Raw genomic sequence first — 10,938 nt, forward strand, 5'->3', positions numbered from 1 at the left:
GGACGAAGATCCAAACATTCATTTAGCAAATTTTCTGGAATTTTGCGACACTTTTAAGATCAATGGCGTTTCTTATGATGCCATTCGCCTTCGGTTGTTTCCATTCTCATTGAGGAACAAAGCTAAACAGTGTTTAAACTTGTTACCACGAGGGTCAATCACTACTTGGGAACAAATAACCGAAAATTTTTTACTAAAATATTTTTCGCCGGCTAAAATGGCTAAACTAAGGAATTGTATTTCTTCTTTTGTACAGAGAAACACTCTACGATACATGGGAGAGATACAAGGATCTATTGAGAAAGTGCCCTCACCATGGGTTACCCCTTTGGCTACAAGTTCAAACTTTTCACAACGGTTTGAATTCCTCGACTAGAAAGATGATTGACGCAGCTGCTGGTGGAACTATTAACAATAAGACACCTGAAGAGGCTTATGAGTTTATAGAAGATATGTCACTGAATAATTATCAGTGGCAAGTCATGAGGACAAAGCTGACCGAAGCAGCCAGCGTTTTTAATGTTGATTCAGTTACTATGCTCTCTAATCAGGTAGAACTTTTGAATAGAAAAATTGATGGTTTACTCGGTTCTCCATAGGTTCATCCAGTAATGCAGTGCGATGCAAGTGGAGGTGGAACGAACAATTTAGACTATCCATCCTACGGCCCTAACATGGAGAATAAGCAAATGAACTTTATGGGTAATAATCCTCGACCTCAAAATAATCCTTATAGTAACACTTACAATACAGGTTGAAGGAACCACCCAAATTTCTCATGGGGAGGCCAAGGAAATCAAAGACCACCAGGGAGCTTACCTAGCAATACCAAACCTGATACAAAAGAGCATGTGAAAGCAGTTACATCAAGGAGTGGGAAGGTGTTAGCTAAATCTGAAAAGAAGCTGCAACCAGAACCTGATAGAAAAGAAGGTGAGGAGAAGAACCCAAAAACAATGAAAAACCGGTGCTGAGGGAATATAAACTAACAATCCCATACCCAACAAAGTTGAAGAAAGACCGCATGGATGCACAATTCGGTAAATTTCTCGAACTTTTTAAAAAATTACATATTAGTTTACCTTTTGTTGAAGCTATCTCGCAGATGCCTACATATGCAAATTTTTTAAAGGAGATTCTAACAAATAAAAGGAAGTTTGAAGACTTGTCTACAGTGGAACTCAACGAGGAATGCTCAGCCATACTCCAAAATAAACTACCAACCAAACTGAAAGACCTAGGAAGTTTTACTATTCACTGCTTAATTGGTAGTTTGAATGTTGAGAAGGCACTAGCTGATTTAGGCGCTAGCATTAATTTGATGTCATATATGTTTAAACAACTTGGTCTTGGGGAACCAAAACCCACTAGGATGAGTATTCAACTAGCTGATAGATCTGTTAAATATCCTAGCGGTATTATAGAGGACATACTTGTAAAAGTAGATAAATTTATATTTCCTGTTGATTTTGTTGTGCTTGGCATGGATGAGGATGTTGAGGTGCCTTTAATTTTAGGTCGTCCATTTTTAGCCATTGCTAGGGCTGTTATTGATGTGGGTGGTGGTAAACTTGTGCTTAGAGTAGGTGACAAAGAGATTATTTTTAAAATTTATGATGCCATGAGATTTTCTAGGGAATAGAATGACTCATGTTATTTTATTGACTCTATTGATCATGCTACTCAAGACTCTTTACAGGAAATCGTACATAAGGACATGTTGGAACTGTGTCTTACCCAAGGAGAGGAGGTAAATAATGATGATTTTGAGATAGGTGAGATAAAATTTGAACTAAATTCCAATGAGCCTTCACTGAGATAGAAGAGCTACGAGGGTATTAAGGTAAATAATGAATTAAAATTAAAGCCCTCTGTTGAAGAACCACCAAAATTGGAATTAAAGTAATTACCAGATCACTTAGAATACGCATTTCTTAGAGATAATTCCACATTACCAGTAATTATTGCTTTAGATTTATAGCTAACCGAAAAAGACGAGTTACTTAAAATATTAAAGGAGCATAAAAGAGCCATAGCTTGGAAGATTTCTGACATAAGAGGGATTAAGCCTTCTTTTTGCACACATAAAATTTTAATGGAAGATGAATTCAAACCCTGTGTGCAAGCTCAAAGACTATTGAATCCTAACATGAAAGAATTCGTAAAAGCTGAGGTAATTAAACTTCTAGATGCTGGAATTATTTATCCTATTTCTGATAGTTCTTGGGTGAGTCTTGTGCAGGTTGTTCCTAAGAAAGGAGGCATAACTGTCGTGGACAATGAGAAGAACGAATTAATTCCAACACGAACAGTCACGGGATGGAGAGTCTGCATTGACTATAGGAAATTGAAAGATGCCACAATAAAAGATCACTTTCCCCTACCATTCATTGATCAGATGTTGGAAAGATTATCTGGAAATATGTATTATTGCTTCCTAGATGGACTCTCTGGTTATTTCCAAATCCCGATAGCTCTTGAAGACCAAGAGGAAATGACATTTACGTGTCCATACGGTACATTTTCTTAACGACGAATGCCTTTTGGATTATGTAATGCTCCTGCTACTTTTTAGCGATGCATGTTTGGCCATTTTTGATGAACTCGTGGAAGACATTATGGAGGTATTTATGGATGACTTCTCGGTATTCAGTAACTCTTTCCATCTTTGCCTTAAAAATTTAAAACGAGCTTTAATTATATGTGAGGAAACAAATCTTGTACTGAATTGGGAAAAATGTCACTTCATGGTTCGTAAAGGAATTGTGTTAGGCCATAAGATTTCTAGTAAAGGAATCGAGGTTGATAAAGCAAAAGTTGAAACTATTGAGAAACTACCTCCCCCTAATTCAGTTAAGGCTATTCGTAGTTTTTTAGGTCATGCTAGATTTTATAGAAGATTTATTAAAGACTTTTCTAAAATAGCTAAGCCTTTAATGAATTTGCTAGAAAAGGACGTACCTTTTAATTTCAATCAGGATTTTTTTAGTAGCGTTCAATACTCTTAAGGATAAATTAATCAATGCTCTGATTGTAGTTGCATCTAATTGGAATTTACCTTTTAAACTAATGTGTGATGCAAGTGATTTTGCAGTAGGAGCGGTTCTTGGACAGAGGAAAGACAAGCACTTTCAACTGATTTATTATGCTAGCAAAACATTGACAGTTGTACAAGAAAACTATACGACGACTGAGAAAGAATTGTTGGCTGTGGTTTTTGCATTCGATAAATTTAGACCATATTTAATATAATCTAAAGTTGTCGTTTACACTGACCATTCAGCTCTTTGATTCCTCCTTACTAAAATAGATGCAAAACCTCGACTAATAAGATGAATTTTATTGTTGCAGGAATTCGATTTAGAAATTCAAGATAAGAAAGGAGTATAAAATCTTGCAGCAGATCATTTATCCAGATTAGAAAACCCACATCTCAATGAACTGAACGAACAGGAGATAAATGACTCATTCCCTGAAGAACAACTTTTTTCTGTCTCTGACTCTGAGGAACCTTGGATTGCAGACATCGCGTATTATTTAGCCACTAACATTATACCAAAAGGTTTGACACATCAGCAAAAGAAGTGATTCTTCACTGATGTGAAAAACTATTTTTGGGAAGAACCTTTTTTTTCGTATATGTGCAGATCAAGTAATTCAAAGATGCATTAAAAAGAAAGAAGCGATTAAAATTTTGGAGCATTGTCACTCAAAACCGACTGGAGGACATTACAGTGGAACCTGAACTGCACATAAAACATTACAATCAGGTTTTTACTGGCCTACACTATTCAAAGATGCCAATAGATATGTTGCTACTTGCGATAAATGCCAACGAACAGGTAATATCTCTAAACGTGATGAAATGCCCCAAACGTACATGTTCCATGTGAAATATTTGATGTATAGGGTATTGATTTCATGGATCCATTCCCTAGCTCATTTTGAAATAAATACATATTAGTAGCCGTTGATTATATGTCTAAATGGGTGGAAGCCCAAGCCTTACCTACTAATAATGCTAGAGTAGTGGTGAAGTTCCTTAAGAAACTTTTCTCTCGATTTGGAACACCTAGAGTAATCATTAGTGATAGGGCACTCATTTCTGTAATACTCAATTTGATAAAACCCTTAAGAAATATGGAGTTTACCACAGCATAGCTACCTCTTACCATCCTCAAACTAGTGGACAAGTCGAAGTCGCTAACCGAGAACTTAAACCCATTCTAGAAAAGACTGCAGAGTCAAATAGGAAGGATTGGGCAAAGAAAATAGATGATGCTTTATGGGCCTATAGAACCGCTTTTAAAACTGCCATAGGAACATCCCCTTATAGACTTATTTATGGGAAGGGTTGTCATTTACCGTTTGAATTGGAGCATAAAGCATTCTGGGCTATAAAATTTCTAAACTTTGATCCCAAAGTCGCAGGTGAAAGAAGATTGATGCAGCTGAACGAGTTAGATGAATGGCGAGCTAATGCCTATCAGAATTCACGAATATACAATGAAGCAACAAAGCACCGCCATGATACTCGTTTAAAGAAAAACAAGCAATTTGAAGTTGGAGATCTTGTCCTGTTATACAACTCAAGGCTCAAATTGTTCCTTGGGAAGCTTAAATCATGATGGTCAGGTCCATTCGTAGTCCAAACTGTCTTTTCATATGGCACAATAGAGGTAAGTCACCCAACCCAAGGCACTTTCAAGGTAAATGGACATCGACTTAAACTTTATAACGATGAGGATTTCAAAGATAAAGGAGAGGAGCTATGACTCTGTGAAACTGAATAAACATACCTACCAGGTAAAGTCGAGCTTAGACTCTAAATAAGCACTTCTTGGGAGGCAACACGAGCACTAACCCCACTAAATAACTTAGTTGTTTTTTTTCTTTTCACTTTATAATCTGACTGCAGGTATTTTCGGCACACATGGCCTGCCACACGGGCGTGCTTTAGGACGTGGGCTCCCCACGAGCAGTAGACACAAGCGTGGCCTTGGTCGTTTTAAAACAAGACAAACATTTTTCCCACAACAGGATGACACAAGGCCTATGATAAGTCACCACGGCCGTGCAAGGTGGCTGTGGGAGTCACACGGCCTGTCACTTGGGCATGCTTGAGGCCGTGTGAGAACTTGCCCAAAAATTGAAACAATAAACAAAGTTAGAATAGAACACAAGCGTAGGCCACGGCCGTGCTAAAAGGTCATGCGCAATCCTGATTAATTGACATGGGCGTGTTGGACTGAACACGGGCGTGGGAGAAACGAAAGGGAGCACCACATGGCCATACGATGCAGCCGTGTGGGTTACACAGCCTAGACACACGGATGTGTCCAAAGGCCGTATGTGATACTGACTTAAAACATCATCCCATAAGCATAAACCATGAGCACGGGCGTAGAGAACCTAACACAGGCATGGGAGAAGTAAACAAACGTGCACACGGCCTGAGAAAATGGGCATATGGAAGGGCTCGTGTGTGAACCTAACTATGATCTCACGAAAAACATGAACTAGGAGACTATCACACGGGCGTGCGCCACAGCTGTGTGGCCCAAAACAGGGCTTACATGACCGTGGCCCCCTTTTAATCCCCCCTTAACCCTAATTTTTTTTTCTTATTCACTATTCATCATTTCCCCTAACCAGCCACCCTCCTTCCTTTTTCTCTCCTTTTTCTTTTTTCCCTTCTTCTTTCCACTACTTCCCAATATTCTTTACCTCCACCCTTCTTTCTCCCTTCTTTTCCCCCTTCTCCTTCGACCACCACGCGCCACCGCACACCACAGCGCCCTATCGCCAACCACCACTCTTGGTTTTCCTTCTTGCATCTCTAACTCCATTTTACTATTTTAATCTGCCATATTATGTCGATTATCACTATTACTACTCTTAATTCTCTATTTCTTTTTCTATTTGACTAGATTATTACTACTCTTACTTTAGTGCTTTTACGATTCCTCATTTGTCATTGATTTAAGTAAAGCTTAAGGCATTAGTAAGATACTATATAGAGTTTAGGACCATGTGTTTTGTAAATTCATAGTTGTTTATTTATTGAGTAATCAATTAGTTATTTTTTTCTCTAGGTATTACGATTCTATTTAGTTCATCTACCTGATTAGAGTACATTTGGATGATTGTTCTTATTCGTTTGGTTGTTTTGTTGATTCGAGTCATATAATTATTTTTGCAGATATCATGACGAACCCAAAAGGCAAGAAAGCTGCAGTTCCCGCCTCTAAAAATGGAAAGGAACAACATCTTTCTCGGGTCCCACCACTGAGATACAGCACCAATTCTTCCAATCCCAACCAGGGCCCTAAGAAGAATTATTTCAGATTCTACGTGCCCAACCCCTTGGTGTAGGGCGTTACATCGATTGGGCCGCACTAGAGTAGGTCCATCTAGCTGATTCGGTTCGGGCACTCCTTGCTACTGCTCCGTAGGACCATTTCTTTGATATCATCGAGCCAACATATTTGGAATTCACCTTGGAGCTTGGCTCGACTTTCCAGTTACAGATAGTGATGGCAGAGTACGACGACCCAGGAACAGTTCAATCCCGTCTTGGTGGTTTAGTATGTCAGTTGAGTGTCCCCGAATTTGGAGCTACCTTGGGACTCTATACCGACGGGTTTATGGAGGCCGACCATTTCCCCCACCTCCACCGCCACATACATCGTTCGCCTTTATGTTGGGTAGACCTCCAGCCTGCTACAGGCATTTATGATCCTATTCGTTTAAAGGCATCAGCTCTAGCTCCAACTCTGCGCTATCTCTGTGCCCTTTTGGCACACACATTAACGGGGAGGCGAGAGAGCACTGGCGTTGTCAACACCCACGAAGCATACTTCCTGTGGAGCATAAGGAAAGGGCATATTTTTTATCTCGCTTACTTTGTCGCCCTTACCTTTCGCCACCAGACAAAACACCGAAAGGGAGTCATCAGCATTGACCCATATTTGACTCGTCTAGCGCGATATTTTGGGCTCCTGAGTACAGTGGCGCAGTATTCATTGCTCACTCTCATTGGCCAGATGTCCCTCCAGGGCATCCAAAGTATGCTCCATATGCGAATGATTGAGCGTCGTAATGGGTTTGACCCTCCTCAGTACCGACTTGCACAAGCTACCGATGAGGATGACGCCGAGGATATTCCTAATGATATCCCTGCATTTCAAGAGGATCCACCTTCACAGCCACCACCGAGTCACCAACCAGTTCATGCGAATGCTTCATTGTCTGAAGTTTCTAACCACCTTCATCACTTTGAGCAGTATTGCACTCAACGATTTGATAGCATCGAGGCGATGCTACAACAAATTTGACAACATTTTCACATATCGCCTCTAGCACCGCCACCTCACGATCCAGATGTCGACGAGGACTTTTAAGTCCATTTAATTTTCAACTTGTTTTTCTTTTTATTTTATTTTTATTTTTGCATTTCTTTTGCACTTTCGTTATCACTTTCTTCTGAGACTTTTATTAGTATACTTTGAATTTTCTTTTATCTAGTTATTTCATTATTACTAACCATAACAACCCTTTACATATAAATCCCTTAAATATTATTGATGGCATCGCAGTTTCAAAAGGTTCAGTCGATGGGTACTAAGGAATAAACAAACAATCCTCCACAACTGCCATGTCCTGCTCGACCACGACCATAGCCACCATGACACCGACCACCAAGATAACCTCTTCACTGGGCACTGTGATTGTGGAACCCAACCTCTACCACCACCTTCACCTCTATCTACATGTCACATACACATCACTTTCAATGTCTCTAAACCTATTTTCGTTCTTTCAAGGATTACATCCAAATTCAGGGCAGTTTCGATTCTCCTCCTCTCTTCTGATATTATGCTTATATTGCTATTATCTATCTCTGTACATTGAGGACAATGTACATCTTAAGTGTGGGGAGATTATTTATGTGATTATCAGAAAAATCCCTAAATTTTTATCTTATTCTCAAATAATTTCCTCATATCACTATTAGAATGAATCTTGATTGACTTATGATTTTTATTGATATGTTTTGAATTAAATCATAGGTAACGATTCTTTGATTGTCTAAACGTTAAGACACTAGAGGATCAAGCATGATTAGTTGACTTTTAAGAATTAAAATTTCTAGGCTGTTTCCCTGAATTGAGGTATAATCTTGAATTTTTGAATTTACAAGATTGACATCAAATACCCATAAATTTCGTGAGATTTTGAGCCTTTTAGAGCATATATCTTTCTTGCTCACTGATTGTTTTTATGAGTATGTCAACATTGATTTGCTATTCTAGAACTTGCATCGATTATACATGTCGAGACCACACCTTTGACTTGATATACTAAAATGATAAAGGCACTTAGGTTTTAACCCATTTACCCCATAAAATGTAACACCCCAAACCCGGCCTGGAAGTTTGGCTCGAATCTGGCGTGTCACATTAAAGTGTTTTTTGAAAACCATGTTTCCATTAAAAACCCTTCTTAATAATTAAAAACTTATACCATTTTTAAACCTTGTTAGAAAACCTCAGCTGAATAACATTCTTAACAACTTTCTAAAAACCTTGGCAGTTGCGGAAGTTTAATTTAAAAATAATTGCGGATACGTGATGTTTTGAACAATAGTAGTTGCTTTGGAAAATCGTGTTCTAATACTAGCAATTATAACAACAATAAATAAAATTCCAAATTTGAAATCCATAAAATTACAACGGCTTTACTACAACCCACATAAAATAATTTAAAAGTAATAATCAAAACTGTGACATAAACAGTGTGTGTGGCTTCCTCCGAGCCCCTCGCAGCTCCGATCCGTCTAAGGCTGGAAATTACCTGAAAGGTTAATAAACGGGGTGAGTTTACGAAAACTCAGTTTAAAATCCCCTACTATATAAAAGGAACAGTCAGTCATATAAAAGAATTAAAAGTCTGGCCCCAGCCCTACTTACAGTTTCAGTATCAATTGGGCCTTAACCCATTATAACAGACAGCACCAGATAGGCTTTAACCCATTACAGAATAAGAAACATTATCAGAACTAGAATCAAAATGAGAATCAGAATCAAACCACAGAATCAAATTCAGAATGAAGCCCATAGGCCCATAACAGATACAGAACAGATATTTCATGTATGCAGAAAACCCAACCCATGTCCAGCCGTATACACCCCCGTACCAACTTTACACCATGTGGGGAGACAACTCGACCCACCCATCCGCTACATGCCATAGAACTTGCAGCATGGCTGCCAGAACAGATATTGTGACAGAGTCACTAGATACAGATATTGTGGCAAAGCCACCAGAATAGATATTTGTGGCATAGCCACCAGAAACAGATAATGTGGCAAAGCCACTTAACAGAATACGTGGCACAAAGCCACCGATAACTGTAATAACTTTGGCACATAGCCATCAGTGACGGTAATATAATTGGCACACAGCCTTCGGTAAATATAATCGACACAGAGTCATCAAAAAATATGTTAGGCACATAGCCACAGGTAAATACGTTTGGCACGAAGCCATAGTCAAGATGGCATAAAGCCATATTTAGGTTGGCACAGAGCCATCGATAACGGGTCTATAATCGGCACAAAGCCCACAATATCGATACGAAGTGCACAATAACGGCACACAGCCTTCGGTAACATGTTCGGCACTCAGCCATCGATCGGTCAACAGATATTGTGACAAAGTCACCAGATACAGATATTGTGGCAGAGCCACCAGAACAGATATTTGTGGCATAGCCACCAGAACGCTTCCTCCATCAATATAACCCATATCCCATGCAACAGATATACATGTCATGGTAAACAACATACAGAATCAGAATATCATCCCCATATTTGAATCAAACAATCACAGTCAAGTCATTCATATCACCAACATATATTCACAATCAAATCCGTCAACCACACAGTCCAAGTCAGTCACTTGCCCATAAGGGCAAAACAGTCATTTAACACCCTAGGGGTAAAATGGTAATTTTACCCCACAAGGGTATCTCGGTAATTTTACCCTATAAGGGTATTTCAGTAATTCTACCCTACAGGGGTATTTCAGTAATTCTACCTTACAGGGGTATTTCAGTAATTCTACCCTACAGGGGTATTTTAGAAATTTTACCTTACTGGGGTATTTTAGTAATTCTACCCTATAAGGGTTTTCGGTATTTTTACCCTACAAGGGTATTTCAGTAATTCTACCCTACAGGGGTATTTCAGTAATTTTACAAATTGAGGGTATTTCAGTAATTTTACAAATTGAGGGTATTTCTATAATTTTAGAAATCGAGGGTATTTCAATAATTTTACAATCGACGGTATTTCGGCAATTTTATAAATCGGGGGTAATTTGGCAATTTTACAAGTCGAGGGTATTTCAGTAATTTTGCAAACTAAGGGTATTTTGGTAATTTTACGAATCGAGGGTATTTCAGTAATTTTACAATCGACGGTATTTCAATAATTTTATAAATCGGGGGTACTTTGGTAATTTTACAACTAGGGGTATTTTAGTAATTTTAGTAAACTAAAGTATTCTAAACAGGGATAACAATACAAATAGGCCTAAAGCCCTTCTCGGCCAAAATAGACCCACACGCTCGTGTGGCCCTTTTAGCCCAAATCTAGCCACAGATATGAGATTCACCTAGCCTAGTCCAATATTTACTATACAATCAAACAACTTATCTAATTGGGCCCGTAGGCCTATTGGGCCCACATGGCCCCTTTCGGCCCGAAGTGGCCATCCTATAGCTAGAGTAGTGAGAAATACACACCTGATAGGAGACTGGAGTTAATCCGCGCTCCGAGCACTCTTAGCCGACGCCCAACCCAAACGAGCACGCTATAAAGTGAAAGGGATCAGCCAAGAAAGGTACCTTTACTCTCCTCATGGTTCTCTCTA

At 39.0% G+C, this 10,938-nt stretch overlaps 1 pseudogene; it reads right to left on the bottom strand.

The window, feature by feature from the left end:
• Positions 1–223: 223 nt before the first annotated feature.
• On the bottom strand, positions 224–322 carry LOC121205806 (uncharacterized; annotated as a pseudogene).
• Positions 323–10,938: the final 10,616 nt, after the last annotated feature.

This window comes from Gossypium hirsutum, chromosome A08 (genome assembly GCF_007990345.1).
Source record: "Gossypium hirsutum isolate 1008001.06 chromosome A08, Gossypium_hirsutum_v2.1, whole genome shotgun sequence".
Taxonomy (NCBI): domain Eukaryota; kingdom Viridiplantae; phylum Streptophyta; class Magnoliopsida; order Malvales; family Malvaceae; genus Gossypium; species Gossypium hirsutum.